This window comes from Ambystoma mexicanum, chromosome 11, assembly GCF_040938575.1.
Source record: "Ambystoma mexicanum isolate Mex_15411 chromosome 11, UKY_AmexF1_1, whole genome shotgun sequence".
Lineage (NCBI taxonomy): Eukaryota > Metazoa > Chordata > Amphibia > Caudata > Ambystomatidae > Ambystoma > Ambystoma mexicanum.
In genome coordinates, this window is record NC_090934.1 from 1,049,971,463 (window position 1) to 1,049,992,856 (window position 21,394).

Here is a 21,394-nt window from a genome sequence, read left to right on the forward strand (position 1 = left end):
TCGGATCCTACCCCGCACGCTCTCAGACCACTCCCCAATCACACTAACTATAGGTTTGGGAATACCCACTCCGACATTTAGCACTTGGCGCTTTAAATCGGAGGCCCTCAAGGATATTGTGTTTAAGGCTGAAATATTAGCTGACGTCGACTCCTTCTTTGAACACAATTCCCTTCAGGACACTTCCGCTGCGGTCAGATGGGACGCCTTCAAGGTGTTTATCAGGGGAATGTCTATCTCCCGGGAGGCTGGGGTGCTGAAGGCAATCAGGGCCGCCCTCGGTCGCTCTGAATCCAAACTAAAGCAACTGGAGCTTCAGAGCTCCACTGATGCGGAACCCGCCATACTCGCCCAAATCAGTGAAGAACTCAAATCGTACAATGCACTCGCCACCAACGAGGTCCAGTACTTTAGCCGCCCACAGGCTGCCAGGAAATACGGTGAGGGAGACAGACCTGGGAAAACACTGGCAGCACTAGTGAGAGGAGAGTCTGGCCGGACCCAGATTGCCTCTATAAAAAACGAACATGGCGACACACTATGGTCGGACCAACAAATCCTAAATACATTCACTGAGTTCTATAAATCCCTCTACACCCAGCCTGCTGAGCACACGGAACAACATATGCGCAATCTCCTCGATCAGATCCCCACCACAGAAATTGCCCCCTCTACGAGGGACCAGCTAGATTCCCCAATAACGTTAGACGAAATTGTCACGGCCATCTCGGAGCTGCCCAGGGGGAAGGCGCCGGGCCCTGATGGGCTTACCACTGAATTTTACCAGGAGCACATTGCCATCTTAGCCCCTAAATTGCATGAGGTATGGAACGAAGCACTCCGAGACTCCATCCTCCCGCCCTCCATGCGCAAGGCTCTCATCACGATCCTACTTAAGCCTGGTAAACCTGACGATGAGTGCGGATCCTATAGACCCCTCTCCCTCATGAATCTAGACACAAAAATCTTTGCTAAAATCATAGCGAATCGGTTCCTGCCAATCATGACATATTTAGTTCATGAGGACCAGGCAGGCTTTGTCCCTGGAAGATCCACCTCCCACAACATTAGAAGGTTTTTCAATGTCATGTCCCGGATTGATCAGGAGGCGCAGGCTGTGGCGGTCACACTTGACGCTCAGAAGGCCTTTGATATGGTCTCTTGGAAGTACATCTGGTTGGTATTGGAGACAATGGGTGTTGGGCCAAAAATGATTAGCTACATTAAACTTCTATATACCTCACCAGTGGCGCGCGTAAGAGCCAATTCACTGACATCTGACCTCTTTACACTTTGCAGGGGCACTCGTCAAGGTTGCCCCTTCTCCCCGATCCTGTTTGCCTTAGCAATAGAACCAATGGCGGACTATGTTCGCGCACACCACGCCCGCAAGGGAATTAGACTGAAGGACGACCCCGAGATCATATCTCTATATGCGGACGATGTACTATTATACATCAGGGATCCCGCGAATCACCTTGACCCCATACTTCGTGACATCACGCGCATCGGCACTCACTCCGGGTTCACAATCAACTATTCAAAATCCGAGATCTTCCCTCTCACTAAGTCTACCCAACAACCTGCCACCGAATTCCCTCTTCGATGGTCCCCGCACGGTGTCAGATATTTAGGCGCTAGGATATCCCTTACCAAATCCGCCTTGCTTGCGGACAACTACCTTGCGGTGGCACAAATAGTTGATACTAAACTCTCGCGGTGGCGCACTCTCCCATTATCCCTGGCCGGGCGGCTGTCCCTCATTAAAATGATACTACTTCCCAAATTACTCTATACCTTCAACAACATACCTGTATGGCCTGGGAGGGAATACTTCGTCAAACTACATACACTATGTGCACAGTTCCTATGGCACTCTGGCGCGGTCCGCAAGAAGTGGTCTGACATGGCGTTACCATACGAACAAGGGGGACTCACGGCTCCGGACTTCTCACATTATTGGACTGCGGCCCAAGCCCAACACGCCACTCACTGGTACCCGGGCTCCCCGGCGCATCCGCATGTTAAATTGGAAAGGATGGCAACCAATGGCACTAATATAATGTCCCTTATACTGCATCAACATTATACACCCGACTCTCCTATTGATCCTGTTGCCACAACTCTTCAAGCCTGGGCGCGCCTACTGTACCCAGCGCCAGAATCCTCCCCATACTATAAGTGGCTCCCAGTGTGGTCTTTCCCTGGTCTGGAGCCCACGCATGACGCTGCTCTGGCCCGACATTGGGGGGCGTTGGGATACCGGGCGCTCTCAGACTTCTACCCCGAGGGCAGGTTTATTGACCCCCAAACTTGGAAACAAGGGCATACCAGATCCGCACTAGAGACCCTTCAATTTTACCGTCTCCGGGCCGCATTTCGCTCCAGATGGCCATCCTTCCCGGATGAACCCCCTGATAATCCTGCTATTGCATACATTGCTAACTCGGGCGGTGCCCGGGGAGTCATCTCCTCATTGTACAAGATTACGCAGGATTCCACCCCGGTGCGAGCCCTTGGGGCAAGAGATGGGTGGGTTGCTGAACTGGGCCTAGAAATACCCGACGAGATGTGGGGGAAGATGTGCCAACACACTAAAAAGGTTTCCCTCAATTTCCGCTACCGCGCAATGCAATATAAGCTTCTAAATAGGCTATACTATACTCCGTATAGAACCTCGAGGTTCAACCACAACTCACAACACCCCTGTCCCCGATGTGGGGAGGAAGTAGCTGATCACTTAATCATGTTCTGGTCCTGCAACAAATTGTCTGAATTCTGGGAAAGTGTTTTAGAAACGCTCACCACGATCACTGAAGCTGTGGTTGACCCCGATCCTTTAGCAGTCCTGTTTGGGATCTGGAGAACACTGGACACTAGACGTTCGGCTAAATTCCTGAACATAAGCTGCATGGTAGCTAAAAAATGCATACTCCAGAATTGGAGGAGCTCCTCTCCGCCAGCCTATCAGAAATGGCTACGATTGCTTGCCTGGTCGCGAAACTGTGAGGAGGAATACCTAACCATGCTCCCGACCCGGTCCCGTCCCCAAAATATATGGACTGCGTTCAACACGTATCTCAACAACCTAAGTGCAGGTACACCCGGATCCGATTTGTCCCCTGCCCCCCCAGGACCTACCCCCACTCCATGATCCTTTGTATCTTCTTCACCTCTGTAAGGATGTATGGACATTGTTGTGTTTAATGTACTATGATTATTGTACTGCTCCAGTAATTGCCTTTCCCTTTTCATTTTTATGTTTGCTACATACTACTGTTGCCATGATGTATGTGTTTACTGCAAACCTCTGCCACCAAAAATAAAAGTTTTAAAAATAAATTCCGCTACTTGACTGCTCCTAGCTCCAATTCCCATCCCTATACTGGGGACGCCTTCACATTTCAACCAGACATTTCCTATTCCTGACACTAATTGTTTATTACTGTCATTTTCAATGTGAAAAGCACAACCATCAACATGTACAGTTGGCAAATCCTTTCATCAAAAGCTGTGTGTGGTGATTGCCCAAAATCCTGTAAACTAGATTCCACAGTCATGTAGATCTGCCAAACCTTGAGCAACTGGGCTTTTTTTTATTTTGGCCATATCTCACTTCTACAGGAAAACCTTGTAATGCTAGCATCCATGAAGTGATTCTGGACTGTACTACGTTACCTGACTTGATTCTTTACTCTCTAAAAACTGCAATGGTTGATGATTGGTCTCAATAATTACCTTTTCTCCCTGAACAATGGGGCGGAAATGCTGTAGCGCCCCCACAGTGGTCAAAAGGGCCTTTTCACATTCACTGAATTTAATTTCAACTTGGGAAAACGCCTTACTTGCAAAGGCAATGGTTTTGTGATTCAAATCATGTTTTTGTGATAGCACTGCTGACATACACTGTTCAGAGAAACCTATTTCTATAAAGAAATCCCTATCCTTTATGGGGTATGCTAAACATGATGCCTTTACAAGACATTCCTTTCATTTAGTCATTGCCTCAGACTGCTCTTTTTCCCATTTCCAGGGTGTATTCAGCTTTAACAGCTTAGTTAATGGCTGAGTAATTTCAGCATCATTTTCAATGAACTTCCTGTTATAGCCCGTCATTCCTAATAAACTTTTTACCCCTTTCACATTTTTAGGGTCTTTTAGTTTTTGTATAGCCTCCACTTTCTTATTTTGTGAGTTTAATCCATGTTCAGTCACTTCATGGCCTAGAAAATTCACCTTTTTCTTGCACCATTGTGCCTTTTGTAAAGATACTTTGGCGCCTGCTTTCTGCAATCGGCCAAGAACATGTCTTATTTCATCAAAATGGTTTTTTAAGCTTTCATTTTTTATCAGTACATCATCCACATAAACTATGGTACCTCTTTCCACTGCATCAGGCATGGCCTTTCTCAAAAAATATTCCAAATTCACTCCCACTATTGACATACCCAAATGGAACTCTAACCCACGCGTATTGCCTCTTATCAAATGAAAATGAAAATAAATTCTGAATCTCCTCTGCCAAATGGCACGCACCAATATCCAGAGGTGAGATCTAACGTGGTAAACACTTTTGAACCATGTACCTGAGCTAGGATCTGATCAATGAATGGCAGTGGCCATCTGGATACTGGCACTCTTTTATTTAAATCCCTCAAATCTGCACACAACCGCCATTGACCATTTGGCTTCAACACACCTAAAATAGGTGTGTTGGATGTGCTATGAATGGGCCTGATGATTCCCCGAATCTCCAAATTTTTAATAATCTCTGCCAATGACTCTAAACATGCCAGCGGTAGTCTATACTGGCGCACAAATACTGGGCTTCTGCTACACCCTTCCGGGAGCGTGGCCACATGTAAATCAGTTAGACCGCAATCATGAGCATCTTTTGCAAATACATCTTTAAACTCCATAAATATCTTCCTCATTTAATTTCTATCCTCTTCGCTGTCACATGCATCCTCTGATAAAATCTGCTCCACTACCATTTTGGAGAATTCTGGAAAATGTTCTGGAAGGGGAATCTCTGCGCTTTCCTCTAACTGTGTGGCTGTGTCTCTCTGTAAATCTGCCACTTTTAAATGTTTTGGCATATCAGCCTCCACTTCAATGGGCTGATTTTCTATTTCATTTTCATTTAAGTTAAATGTTATGCAATCCTCTTGATGACAACACACTGTCCCACTTGAATCATAAGGGTACACAGAATGAATTTTAAATATTCCTTTGGGCTGAGAATTCAGGTGTTCTGGCAACTCACCCTTGGCATCTACATACTTTTCAGGTATATTTCCAATCACCATGTCATTCAGATCTGCAGTATAATGTGATTTTTGTATGGCCATTCCTAATGAGGAGTTTTCCTCTAAATGAATATCTTGACAACTTTTATTATTCACCATGATTTTTACAGACCCTTCACTAATATCTTCCAATGGAATGTATTCATAATCCAGGCCTTGTTTGCACTTCAGTGTTATTGCAACCTGTTTGGTGAATGCAGGGATAATAATATCCTTCCTCAGTTGTAATTCAATTGCATATGGGACAAGCTGTGCACAATGATAAGCCCTTCTTCTGTCTTCAAATTCAGGTGCAGGCCCACCTAGGCGTGACCATATTTTTTGATTAAGGAAATCTAACACCATACACATTCTGTGCATGATATCATTGCCCATGTAAAAGTCATTTTGTTTTCCACTCACTATCCATACATTATGGTAAATTGTTTTCTGCCTAATGCAAATTTTTAGCATGCATCTTCCTGCAATTTGGTTTTCAAAGTCTGGGCTGTCCAAACCAGAGACATATTGGTTTTTAATTCTAAATTTCGGGATCTCCTCCGTCTCCATTAAGTTTTTCAACAATTTCTCATTAATGAAACTCCTTTCCTGTTCAAGTGCTAAAGTGGATTTTGTTGTTTTAGAATAGTCATTTATACCAATGTGAACCCATGGTTGCTCATCTTCCATGTGTATTTCAGCAAGAGTGGTGATGTGTTTCTGGTTTAGGAGCAATATTCTGTTTGCATGTTTTCTCTTTTAAATAAAAGCGTAATGTGTGCTTGTCTATGGCAGTTTGCCATCTTTTCCTTGGGTCCAAGTATATCTGTGCAGATTGTTTCTCATGTTCACTCTGCATTTTATCTTGGCACATCAAAATGACAGTGACGCTAGGTATACAGCTATTCTGGAGATATACCTCTACTGCATCATTTGTTTTGGCAACGGTGTGACATTCATTTATATTGCTGTTTTGTGATTTTATTTTCTTATTTCTCAATGGTTTTTTGGTTAAGGACCACAGTACTCCATTCACCCCATCTATGAGAGGAGACAATCTTTTCAGGCAATCTGTTCCCATCAGAAATGGAATATCACAAATGGATGTGACCAATACCTCCTGTTTCATTCTGTGTTTACCTATCTTTATGTCAACCTCGGTGACGCCTATAATAGGCACCTCCTCCCCTTTAAAATTATGCACTTGACCTTGATTTTCCTTCACTGTGATCTGATTCTGTGGGGATCTCCCGTCATTGATACTCTTTACCAATTCTTTAGACATAATTGTGGCCTGGTGCCAGTGTCAATCAATGCAAATGTATTGCATTTTTCTTCTACAGTGATGGGAGCATAATACCTGTCTTCAACTTCCTCTAACACACATAAGAAGTGCAAATTCTTACTGATTTCAGAGCTCAACTTTCTCAGGCCTTTTTCACTTTTGGCTAAGCACATTGGTAAATACATAGACATTTTCCCTCCTTTTTGCCCATTTCTGTGTGAGATACTTTATTCATTTCCCCATGTTCAGAGGTTTTTTGGAGTGTGGTCACCATTCGCCCATCCATCCAGGTATCATCAGAGACCGCATTACAACCCTCCAACTGAACATGTGTAACAACATCACTTGGCACTTTGTCATCGTCTAATTCTGTGCATTTGTGATCATTTAGTGTAGTACCAGCCCTTTTAACATCTTCAAAAATATGTGGCTCGAAGAATTCTTCAGGTGATTGACATGTACCCTCCTTTTGAGTATTTCGTTTTACTGCCTGTGTTTGGTTATTGTTCTGATTGCCCAGGGAAGGAGTTATAGCATCACCACTTACTCCCTGTTCACTGGTATTCCCCATGCATGAGTCATTTTTCTTAAATCTGTCTCTTTGTTCCTTTGGAATTTCAGGTGTTTCTTTTTCATTTGTACAAATCTCCAATGTCTGATTTAGCTCTAGTTTAAACCAAACTTCTCTTTTAGAAGTACTTGCACTTTCTGTTACATGTTCATTTACTGATACCTTCACTTTTAAATCACTAGGCATCTCAAAGTCATTATGCAAAATTACATCAGAGCAATCTGTCTTTTTGGCACTGCCGGTATCATAAGTACTTAGTCACTTTTCAGAAACCCCCCGGTCATTGCTAGGGCCTTCTTCCCCCTCCTTGGATGACTGTTTTTGCGCTGTACAGAGCTTTCCTATTTGCTCAGCTAACATTTTCACTTGGGCCTCGAGGCACTGGAACCTTTCCATCTCTCTAGAATCTTCTCTCTGTGGCCTAGATCGATATTGGTTGTTTTCTCCCTGATTGGATCTATTCTGATACCTCTCAGGGGAATGGTTCCTATTGGGATGGTTCCTGAACTCTTGATTCATTTGTGGAGGGAAGCAGGGTGCACCCATCCTTTGGTTATAATCCCCTGGTGGGAAATCATTGTACTGACGTGAAGTGTAATTCATGTTTTGTCTCAAATCCTGTCTCTCAGGTTGTGGGTACTGACCCCTATGTTGATTCCCATTATCAGCAAATAGATCCACATATCGGGGTCTATCCTGATTACCATATATCATGGTATTGGGGTCAAATCTGCTGTTTCCCCAATGTCTGATAGGGACCATCATTTCATTGATCCTGATTTTGTCTCTGGTTATTGTTCATACCTGACATATCAGGCCGATAGCCTGCCCGGGGTCTATCTCCTAAGTATCTGGGGCTGATGTAGCTCTCCCTCTTACTAGGATCATGTGATTGAAACATTGGTGCAGGGTGTGATGACCTTTGTTGATTACCTCTTTGTTCAGGTGCCAAATTATTTTTACTTGGACTTTGAGCAGACTCAAGGGACATTTTGGCTGACCTGATTTCCATCACTGTTGCTGAGGGTTCTTTAGATTTTGGTCTAGTGTCTTTCATTTTATCACTTTCTCTACCCTGACAATAGAGTACCTTATATAGTTTTGTGCTTTGATGTACAATCCATTCAAGGGACTTGTCACAATCAAATTCACGAACCAGTTGTGATATAATGTCTTTCTGTAACCCATAGAAGTATGCAGTTTTAAACTCATTAGAATTGGGGTGAAAAGATACATGAAAGCGAGAAAATGCTCTTTTTAAGTCTTGTAAAAACTGGCGAGGGGATGTTTTAGGCCCAGCATTGTGTAAGTGACTTTCTTTGCCTCCTGCAATGACTGGAAAGGAGAAAAATGACGCCTAATCTCATTTTCAAACTCTGCCCATGTCATATTCTGCTGCTCATTCAATCCTTTTATGATACTGTCCGTCGGAGCATCTAAAGTTAAATGAAAATACTGCCTGTACTGTTCCTTAGGTATCTGGAGGGCTTTAAAAATGTCATGAAACACTTCTAAGTGATCCCCTATGCAGCATTCCCCTCCCTTTTTGAATGGTTTGATCAGGGCTTTAATGGATTTCATTATCTTTATGGGGCTACTTGTTGCAATGCATGGAATTGCACTACTTGGTGACTCAACCCTGGTTCCAGGTGTATGGGATTGGTGGCGGCCCCCAATGGGAGTATCAAATTCCCCAAGGGCGCTGCAACCAAGTTCAGTCACCGGCCCAGTCACTGGGGCACTAGCTCTTTGGGTAGAAATAGAATTCACCTCAACTCCATTGAATGTGGTGCCCTGCCGCCTCTCCTTGGACCTGAGAATGCACATTTGCTGTTCCAAGTACTTACACTTTTTAAGGAGCCTGTCTGCTTCGTTTTGCAAATAGTTGTTTTCATCACTCATTTTATTAATTACCTCCTGCATGTCGCACATTTGCATTTGGCATCATTAAATTCTTTGTTTCTCTTGTCTCTTTCTTGACACATTTTAACAATTTCCTGTTCTGCATTTTGGAGATCACTTTCTTTTTCATAATGTTCTTTTTGTAAAATCTGCATTTCTGAAACCATCTCATCTTTATCTTGTCTAATGTGGTCCACCAATGCCTTTAAGTGTACCAATTCTTGTTCACTGTCCTCAAACTGTTTCTTGCTTTTGGACAATTGAATATCAACATGTCTGTATTTTAACTGCATGTCTTTCTGACATCCTTCTAATTCTGCTCTTAACATTTCCTCCTTTTTACTTGCCCCATCTAGGTCAGCCTTTAACCTGTTAATCAGCTTGGTGTCATTTTCTTGCATTCGCAGGGACCTATTTTAAATAAACCAGATCTTTGTGCATAGCCATATCAGACAATCTTTCTCTGCATGTTTATCAGCTGCATTTAATAACCTTAGAAGGCAGACCTGAATTATGCTGCCTTCTGCAAAAATATTTTCTAGTTTTTCTTTCTGCACCTCATCATGAATGCGGTCATGCCATTCTGTGGCACTGTTTGATGACCACGTCCCATGTGCATAGAACTTTGCCTCTAAATATTGCACTAGCTCTGGGAATGTGGCTTCCATTTGAGACATTCTGAAATTCGTTTTTAGTGTCACACTGTTATTATGAAATGGGTTCCCTTTAATGTACAGATGGCAGTGTGAGACACTTGCCACACCCAGTAGGTGCTCTATGATCACTTTCCCAGCCTGCAACGCACCATAAATATGTAGGGTATTTTGTATAAACTTGGGGCTTGGCGGTATTTTCTTACAGCCAAAAACAATGGTAATTTGACAATGACTATTCCTTGCATTCAGATTGGGTTTGGCTTTATAGTGGAATACATTTTGTTGGTGGTATTTTGGTGAGCATAATTTCTTTGTTTTATTTGTGGCCCCAACATACAAAACCCCCTTCTTTTGTTTAGACTGTTCTTGTGATCTCTAGAGGCCTCAGACTTCTACATTATTCAGAAACACCACATTTTCACATGGAGTGCCACCTATGGCTGTTATCACTGATTAATCTACACCAGTGAGCTATGTTTCCATAAATTATTCACAATAACGTGGTATTATCACTAATTTATTTACATTAGTGAGACTATGTTTCCATAGAGTATTCACAATAACATGGGGTATTATCACTAATTTATTTACATTAGTGAGACTATGTTTCCATAGGCCTCTCTCTGCTGATTCATATACGCTCAGCAGACTATTGCATTATATTCCACTCAGAAGCCACACACACATAACCTGAGTGGAATCACGCGCACAGCTATTTATAATTGCTTATGACATTGCTTCATCTGTATAGGAAACTTGGCACATTAAACACCCTTCCCTCTCCTGCAGAGTATGTTTTCTAGAGGCATCAAATGAAAAACAGAGGCAAGAACACTCTTAGGCAGACTATGTGTTATCACAATTTAATTTCAAAATGATACATTACCATTCTTGTGAGACAATCCTCTCTGAAATAAATATAAGAGAAACAAATGCAATAACACCACAGATTTCATTTCATGTTTGCATCAAGAAAAAGAAAGATTACATCATTTGCCTTGTAACATAATAACGTGGCAGTTAAACACAGGAGAATTCCCTATCGCTACCCTGCCTGCCTGATAGTAAATCATTCGTCCGGCAGTCACAATAATTTCACTCCATTTGTATATTTACCAGCTATTTGTAGCTATCCTACATGCAATCTCCCTTGGCCAGTCGCCATCGATGAATGAACCCAGGGTTTTCTTTGTGTTTGGAGTGCACAGCGAGAACACTGAGTTCTCAAACCGGTGCCAAGTGACTAGGAAACCCCAGTCACTGAAGGTCAGCAATGCAACTGGGACGACCCCTACCAGCAGCTCAGCCAGGTGATCTCACAGCAGCTCCAGCCAAGTGGCCTCACTGTAGCTCTGCAAAATGTCTTCTCCCTGTAAATCTGTCAGAGCTATTCCAAAAAACCTCTGTAACCTCCCCTGAGTTTACATAGCACCAATCAAAATTCATAGTATGCCTCCTCCTTCCTCAACAATAGCTCACTTTTACAGAAAGCAACTGTATCTAACTGATTTCCTGGCATTCAAATTTTGCTTCCTGCAAAGACAGCGAACAGGGCAAAGAGAAATTGCACGTTTAAACAATGAATCTCAGCCTGCCTCATTTTGCACATGGAGAACACATTATAATTTTAAGGAGTTAGAATTGTGTTAGTATTTGTTAGTTAAGTTAATTAATCAAGTATCTAATGTGTCTCCTGTAGGTGAGGCATTTCAAGTGAGAAAAAAAATGGTGTGCTTTTAAATAGGTATTGAGAAAAAAAAATGGTTTGCTTTTAAAATAGATAGCCTGTCTTCATATACATGTCCACACGTCACCCCGGCAACACATGGCTCGCTGCACCACATCACAGCAACAATGTGATCTCATGCAGTGGCGCTGCACTCCAAAACATGCCAAATTACACTATAGTCCCTTAATGTCCACCTGCTTGACTATCATGGCGCAATGATGACATCACTTGCCCTTGAAGCTCCCCAGTAGAAAAAAGAGTCTTTGGGGGTGGAAATTCAATGCTTGGTGTCTAGTCAGTCCCTTTTGTTGAAACACATGTGGCTTCACATTATTGGTAGCAACGGGCACATTCTCACAAAAACTTCCTACAATGCAAATTACGTTTTTTTTTTTTCTGGCCAAGATCTTTTTCAGAGGTTTCAGAAAGAGGCCCATATTTGGGCTATTGCCAGGATAGCACATCCACTATAGTATTATGAGTGTCTGATATATCAGTAGAACACAAAAGTCATATGGGGCAAAGATGTTGGTCCATCAAGTGTGTAGACTATTTCTGCACTCCATTTAATGTAATAATTTGAGGTTGCCGTGGTCAGTCCTAGTTTCCATATGGTATAGTGCCCCCTTCAATGGATCTCTCCACTCGAGCCATGCATCTTTGATTGCCCAAAACTCTTTCTTGAGAACTGAATAGTTTCTTTCACTGGAGGAGAGGGAGCAGGAAAGATATGTTATATTTGATGTTTTTCATTCTCTTGCTCTTGCTGCATGACTACCCTTATCACACATTCCAAAACATCCGTGTTGACGACAAAAGGTATGCGAGAATTCAGTTGTCTCAGGATTGGATATCATATAAACACTTCTTTTAGTTGTTCAAATGCATAATGAGACACGGTGCACCACAACAAGGATACTCCCTTCTTTAGGAGATGAGTGATAGTAGGAATACCGATGTGTGAGAACCCTGGAATGAATTTCCTATAGAAATTTACCATAGCAAGAAAACTCTAGATGTCTTTACACCAGTAGGGGGTGGCCATTGCATTATGGCAGAGACCTTTTTGGGGTCCATATCAATACCTTCCTCAGGGAAGATGCAACCCAATAAAGGACTGAGAAACTTATCAAAAGTGCACTTGTCGAGTTGTCTTAGCAGGCAATGCTGTTCTAACCACTTAAGGACCTCTTTAACATAAAAGGTGTTTGTAGCACTCTCATCTCACGTGCACAGTGTGGAACATGGATTATCCTCTGATTCCATGTTCCACCTTAGAAGAGTTGTCAGTTGACAGGAGCTGGTGGGCCATAAGGACATGGAGAAAATACCTCTCAACGCATGCACCCAAGCAAGTCCCCTCAAGTCCCGCTTAGCCACGGTATTCTGTTCCTAATGCTACTGCTTTGAAGCTATGAATCTTCACAAGCCTTACAAGGACGCTTTGTGAACTTCATAATCCAACAGGTGAACTCGCTACCCAGAGAATTTAATTGTACAACAATGAAAGTGGCAATATTGTTTCTAATACCTATTTCTTGTATTTGAATATATACATAAAAATATACTGTATTTGTATAGGTTGGTGGAATACTATATAAACGTGAGCGTGCACGCAAGCAAGTCCCCTCAAGTCCCGCTTAGCCGCTTTGCCGCACTTGTCGCGGGTTGCGGGCAGAACTCTTTTAGTCTTACATAACGTGTTTTTCTTTTCTTCACTCTCCACATTTGGAGTTACTCTAGTAACTCATAAAATGAAGCGGTGCCTGACAACTTTAAAATCAGGCATGCCGCCAGTGACGGTGGCACACCGGACAAACGGAGCAGCCGTTGCGTCACATTCTCTGCAGCATCCCTTAAAAAGAGCGCAGCTAAGTTCCACACCATGCACTGGGTCGTTAAAAATTAAAGCAAGCTCTGGAATGGATACATCTGTGGGCGTGGACATCTGCAGATTTTGTCACGATCTGTCTACACATGGAACTTCGCGACTAGATAAACAAGGTGAGATGGTTCCCACAGCTTCATTAATAACAAACATCCTGGCTCCTGTCCATCACGACGTGTATGATTCCATACAGGATATGATGGAAAAGAAGGATAACATAAATCAGATTGCTCTAAAACAACAGAATGCACAGGCAAAAAGTCATATTGTTCCAGATAAATCAGTGGTATTTGCAAACGAAAAAGTTTCATTAACAGACAGTGCATTACTTTGCAATGTGTTAACCAGTCCTGGTGAGAATGTCTCTCCTGATTTGGCAGTTATTGAGTTGGATCTAAATGTGTCATATTTTACATCACACACTTAATCTGAAAATCTGTCTAAGTCACCTGTGCTATTTACCAATGTCAGTGACATGAATTGTGCTGAAAAGTTATCTTTTATAGCTCCTACTCCAAGAAAACTAAAGACAAATCAGACACTCTCAGACAAGACCGAGCAAACAGAGAACACAAATGGCTCAATAGAAACAGCCTTGACATCTATAAATTCTGCAATTCATTCCTTGGCCAGATTGTTTGAAACACTATGTTTAAAATCTGACCAGCAGTCGCAACAACTTGATCAAATTATAGCATGGCAGCAGACTATTAGCAACAAGGTGTGTATCTTGGGTGTTACAGCAATTCCGACCAGTGCAAATGCTCCAGCAACTGCTCAAACTCATTTAAACACTAAGACATATAGTGAATGCAAGTCGCAGGTTCACGCAGTGCCCTTTATTCCAGATCCTATTGTTGATTTAATCAGTGATGAAAATAACAAACCTGACCAGGGCTAGAATGAGAGAAATTCTATTTTAAAGCAAAAAAAACAAATTACGCTCTATTTGATGGAGCAATAACAAATGAATCAAGAATAAATAATAAAGCCAAGCAACTTAAATCTGACCTCACAAAGAAGAGTAAAAATCTAAAAAGTGTTAAACCGGTTCCATCTTCACAATCAAAGAGATTTGTTAAAAATCTTACTCACCCACGAACTACGGCCACAATAGTTTCTAAAGCTATAACAAAAAAATATATGCTTCAGACACAGACCAAAAGACTACAATTATCCGCAGATAAGAGCAAACAAATTGAATCTTATGAGCCACTCAACGCTTTGGTAGATGCAGTCTCGGGCAATGTGTTGCAAAGCTCTAAAAGTAAACCAAGTGAAACAGTTCCACAATGCCAGCCCCTCCAGTCAGTTTCGAACAATGAATCTGAACCAGAAAGACAAAGATTGATTGCTCGGAGGAGCGAAATTAGACAAGCAATAGATGAGTATATGGCTGCTCAGCCAGTTTCCAAATGCCTAAAAGTTCCGGTAGATGATAACAAGGAACTGAATAATGAGGACATTTCTAATGGCGTTGACTTGCAGCCATATAAACAACTACAACAAAATATATCACCTCATTTACAGGATAGAGAAAGTAGGGATCAAGATCTGCTTAAGGGGCCACAGGGAACTAAATTTGATAATTACTCGGTTCACTCACCAAATAGCCCCGACATAAAAGATCTAATTAAACTGACAATAACACAGTTTCTGAATGAAAAAACAAATTAAACTGGACAATTGATTTCAGCTCATGTAGACAACACTCAGAAACTAAAGAAAATGACCCCTGGACTAAAACGTCCAGCAGTCCATTCGCTTACAATATCATGCCGCCCACTTCCTAGAACGCAGTACAATTTAAATTGTGCATCTGTCTTGGCTATTTTCAGTGAGATACCAGCCTTGGATGACATTAGCTCAATTAACATTGAACAGGTTGAATTCACTGAGATGTCGAATAGAACCTCAGTGACTTTATGGATAAACTCTAGAGTTGTACTGAATTCAATTTGGGCCACGAAAACCAAGCTGTATGATTTGGGCTTTGTGATTCTACCGGGTCCAGAAATGCCAGTTAACACTATGGTTAATGCAGGTATGATATGATATGGCATTTGTAACGCGCCTATACACAAGTGTTTCAAGGCGCGACGAGGCAGGGAGGGGGGAACAAGGGGAAGACAGACAACGATCCTACTAGGCCAGGTGTCATTCAGACCGTGCAAGTGCAGGGGTAGGGGGAAGGGAAAAAGTGCAAGGGGAAGGGGAGGGGGGAAGTGCAGTACAAAGTAAGTAGAATAAAGAATAAATAGGGCCAGCTGGTGGCAAGTGCAAGGTAAGTGCAGACAAGTGCTGGGAAGGGGGGGCTGTAGGGATACAGAGACAGTCCCGCAGTGCAGGGGTTGACAGGGAGGCAGTGCAAGTGGAGAGAGGCTGGGCCCAGGACCGAGGTTGGTGAGGGTGGCCCAGTTGCAGATTCAGTGCAGTTTCAGTGAAGAATTTAGCAGGGGAGAGGGAGAGAGAAGGCAGAAGCAAAGAGGAAGGTTTTGAGGTGCTTCCGGAACCGGAGATGGTTCTCCTAAAGTTTCAGGGAGGCAGGAAGGCTGTTCCAGAGGGAGGCCCCAGCCGCGGAGAGAGATCTACCCCCAGCTCGTTGCTTCGAGAAGCGGCTGACCCTGAGGGAGTTGGAGACGGATGATAATCAATATAGGTAATCAATCAGCAGTAAATCAATTAATGCAAAAGAAAATAACACAAAAGCAGGCTTGTAATTGCAATCAGCAAGTTGTACAATGCTAGATATCTACACTAGAGCAAACTACATTATCCTTGGTCAGCTGGAATTCAAGAGGCTTTAAGCATATAATAAACAATAATACTCCCAACTTGCAGATCCATGTCATTGTATTATTACAGGAAACATGGTTAATGACGACTCCATCATGGAATAATTTTGGTATACACTTGAAGCCACCAAAAAGGGTACTACTGGGAGGCCAGTTTCGGGTCTATTAGTTGCAATCAAGTTAAGCACATTTACTAAATCTGAAATGTGGTTTTGCCCAAATCCTTATGTGCAAATGATCAAAGTGACCAGATATAAGATCTGTTATGCACTCATTAATGTATACTGGAATCCGGTAGGAATATCCGACGACAGGTTCATATAATGTATGAATGAAGCTTTGGATTTGACAATACAAGAGAATAAAATCAATTATCTAATCATAGCTGGTGATCTAAATTTACATTGTCTGGAATTGAACAAACAGAAAGAGAAAAAAATAGACTACTAAAATGGTCTAAATTAGTTGAGAATCGAAATCTCTTCATGCTGAATGGATCTTTGTCATCGGACATACCTCCGAAGCCCACATAGCACAGAGGTCATAGCCATGGAATTATTGATTATATATATGTGAAGGCTGCCTTCTTGAACCAGATAAACTCATTTCAGGTTCTTCACTCTGATTTGAGCGATCATAATATTTTGAATGCAAATTGGAAATCCGACTGTAAGTCGAAAGAAAGAAAAAACGAATATAGCCAAGGCACACTAGTTGTAAACTCAGCTTGAAACAGAATGACTTCGACTGAGACATCCCTCAAAGCGTTTAGAGATTATTATGAGCTACAGATTAATGAGAAATCACAATATGCTGTGATATATCCTGAATTAATGCAAATGTTTCAGTCAGCCTATGTTAGGCAAAAGATAAAACAAACGCCACATTTGCACATTTTTTATCAGGGAATAAAGAAATTGAAAACTCAAATGCAATGGGAGAAAAGAGAAGCCATGAAGTTATCATATGATAACAGAGTAGTGGCCTTAACTCGAATTAGAACACGATATAGGAACTACTTAAGGGGAATGAAAGCAGAACTCTATCAAAATGACGGAAGTAATAGGTTGAAAATACTGGCTAGTAAAAACTCTGCCCAGACCTGGAAAACCATTAATCAGGTTACAGCCGGACACCAGGTTGCAATCCAAACTAACGATGTAAAGGAAGAAACTTGGGTTCAATATTATACAAACCTATATTCCTCTGTCGACCCAATAATGAATGCTCCATTTATTAAGGAGCTCAATGCCTTCCATGTAAAATTCGACCGAGAAGACATTTTGACTTATATATATAAAGCTAGTCAATCAAGGGCACCAGGTCCCGATGGTCTGTCAAACCGGATTTTGAAGCAATTTCCAGAAATTTGGGCAGACATATTGTTCCGCATGTTTAATAACATACTGTGTTCTCAAGAATAACCAACATCTTGGAAACATGCAATTATCATCCCAATCTACAAGAATGGTGATCGTGCTGATCCCGCCAGCTATAGACCATATCCTTGCTCGACGCACCTTGTAAAATCTTTTGTCGTATCATTCTAAGGGAATTGAATGACTGGTCAAGTAAAAACTTTGGGACCCTTTTGAGTCAGGCTTTGTCAGTGGGTTAGGCACCGTACCCAACATGATTGCCATAAATATGCTAAAATCAAAATATGCTATCTTGAAACAACCCCAATACTTTGCTTTTATTGACTTTCAAAAGGCCTTTGATTCCATCGATAGAGCCTTGTTATTTCAAAAATTGAAACTATTGGGTTGCCCGCCTGCTCTACTATCTTTGATAAAACATCTACATACTGACACTACCTTGCAGATTCATTTGACCCTAAAGGGGTTCTTGAAAACATCCTTTAATACCTTTTTGGGCTTAAAACAAGGGTGTATTATGGCATCAATCCTATTTAACCTCTTTATTATGGATATGGAAAAAGTTTTCCTAAACACTGTTTCTGACGCTCCGTTGCTGGGTAACCAGCGCATAGCCTGTCTACTGTATGCCGACGATCTTGTGTTAATGTCTCAGACCCCAAAGGGTCTGCAAAATCTATTGTCGGCTTTCACCACGTACGCTGGAATAAACAAGTTGGTAGTTAACCTTAAAAAATCACTAGTACTTATATGTAAGAACTCAAGATTATCTCGCATTAACAAGTGTACTTGGATGCTACAGAATGAGTGGATGATGATAGTATCAGAGTACAAATATCTGGGTGTGTCAATACAGGATTCCGTCAGAAGCACACTGTTTTTAGCCACTATACAGTCCAAATTGTTAACTTTGATCCCACAAACAAAGACTCAAAAATATGGTAAATATACATATAAACATGTGTTACTTTTTTACGAACAAAAAGTTATTCCAACTTTTACCTATGGAACAGAAACTATGCTGTACAACACAGATAGTGGCCCTCATTACGAGTTCGGCGGTAACCATGCCGCTATTGGCGGCATGGCTGCCGCCGAAATCGCGTTGGGGTCCGGGTCCTCGGAATGAGGATTTACCGGGCCATTCCAGGTTCGGAAAGCCCGGTAATTCCTCCCTCCAAGGACCCGGACACAGTACTTCCCCATAGGGGTGAATGGGAATAGGAGAGGGAGTAAACAACGTGCCATTACGAGATGGCCCGTTGTTTGCTCCCTCTTCCCCTCGCGAGACCCGGTAAGCATGCCTGGTTTTCCTAGGCCTGCTCACTGTGTTCCGCGAGGGGAACTCGTAATGCGGCGGTACAGAGTGAATGGCGCCGGCACCTTTTACGGTGCCGTTCACTCCGTGCTGCCAGGGTCGTTATGAGGCCCAAATTGTGGAATGTTATTGAAGCCTGCTTCTGGAAGAAGGTATTACATCTCCCAAATTGTACCCCTATGCCAATCCTACGGTTCGAACTGGGTTTAGTATCACTAGCTGCTCGAGTCTTATGGCGCATATGCACCTTTTTTCGTAAATGCTTACTGAGTCTGGAGTCTAATACAATTCTGAGCACTGTAGCCTATCAATTAATTTCATCTAATCTTGAATTTTCTCAAAAGTGGCTTAATTGTATATTGAACATCTTGGTCGAAGCTGACATCACGGTAACATTGTTACTTGAAAACTTCACACGAGCTAAGGCTACATTTTTACAGTGGGATTGGATAAAAAAAAATCGAGAAAATTGCCTGAAATATAAAGACTTTGACTCTGATAACTTTGGGCATAAAAGGTTACGACATATGTCAGGTTATCTATTGAAATGCTCTTCTCCGATTATAAGAAGCAAATACTTATGTTTCAGATTAAATTTGTGGATAACAAAAGATATACTAGCAAGAAGAAAAGTTATAACTCCTGACTTGAACCACTTTCGATATTGCAAGATCACTAATGAAAAAACAACATTACAACACTTATTAGTATCATGCCAACAATTGAATGTACACTGCACTAGGCACTTTAAAAACCTGATATGTATAAATAACGTTACAGAGGAAAAGCAAACATGGCATCGGTTATTCTCAAGCACAAAGTTTGCAATAATCAAAGCAATAGTGCAATTTTTAGAAATTATTATCCCAGATGAAATTAAAGAATAGAAATGTACAAATGCACAAATGATAAATGTATAAATGTATTGCAAATTTAGAACAGATGATTGTAAATAGTAATGCCTTTTAAGTGAATAATTTATTTTATGGATTTTTTTATTTTATCAAACTATTTATAGATAATTGTTTGTGGAATATTGAATGTGAAACAAATAAGTTTGTATTTATAAAGTTGATTCAATCAGCTAAACCAAATGAAAAAGAAATACCCCTCAACATACCATGTGAGGGCTCTTCATTTATTAAATTGGAGACGAGCGGTTGATGAGAGTGGAGCCCCACCGAGGAGCTGCAGTTCCCTCTCGCATGTGTAGCCGAGATCCTTCGACCTGCGTGCCGGAGTCTGGAAGTCTTCTGCATCGGCAGCAGTTTTCCATGACAAGCCGTTCCAGTGGATCGGAGATTGGTTTCAGCTCCAGGCAGCAAATGGTGTATGTTTGTTCATCCTCCCGTGCGCATGACCCATTTGAGTAAAGCAACCAGCCTTGTGTGAGTGTGTGCTCTGGCTTTCAGTGAAGCGGAGTCAGACGGTCTCTCTGGAAATGACATTTGCACAAAGATGCCGGAGAGACATCGGGATAAGAAGGTCAGCATTGTGCTTGACAGGTATTGTTTGGGAAATGAGTGCAAGAAGAAGGGGATTCAATCGAGCAATATATCAATGCACTCAGGGGTCTTGCCACAACTTATGAATTTGGGCCTACTTTGGAGGAGAAACTCTGTGATCAGTTAATGTTGGAATGCAAGGATGGGAACATGAAAGAGGAGTTATGGTCGAAAGGAAATCCATCCTTGGATTAAGTCCTCCTGGGTTCCAAAGAGGTCGAACACATCAGTAAGTGTGTGAAGGAGTTGGAAAAAAGGGATGAGGCAGAGATAAAGAAGAGCCAACTGATTACTTCATCAGAAATGTTAGTTGTTCAAGCAAAGAAGTCAGAAAAAAGAAGCCATTTGTGTGAAACTAAGACATTTTGCAGAGATAATAATGAAGTGGAAGTAAGGAAGAAGTGCTTTAGGTGTGACAGCTCATTCCATTTAGCCAACAGTGACAAATGTCCTTGGTTGAAGGCACTGTGCAAGAAATGTAACCGTAGAGGTCATTTTACTATTTGCTGCAGGACTAAGGCAGTGTCTACGGATTATGTAGATCAACTGTGCGAAGAATAAGAGGACTCCACGTACATGATTAATGAGATGTTGGATGCCATTCTGTTGATTCAGAAGAATCATGTAGGCACTGAGAAACTTATGGCGCAGATTCAGGACAGAGTGATTTGAATATGATTCTGGCTTTTATGGGTAGCCAGTGAGCTACCCGCCTGGTAGTAGAGATGTGGTCTGATTTTTTAGTCCATTTATTTTGCAGCAATTGTAATTTGGCCAGGTTGGTGTTTGAGGTACCTAACAGTAGAACATTACAGTAGTCTAACTTCGATAAGATGAGAGCCCGGGCTAGGGCGGTGCAGTCATGCAGCGTGAGGAATTGACAACTTAATGCAATCAGTTTTCATGTGTAGGAGGTGGCCAAGAATAGTGCATTAACGTGTTTAGACATTGTTAAATTTGCATCTAAGTAGAAACCTTGATTTTTAACCTGCTTTAGGACTGGAATGGTGGTTCCATCCATATTGATTGCTGAGTAGTCAGAATGTAGGGCATTGATTTTGGCTGGGGAGCCCACGAT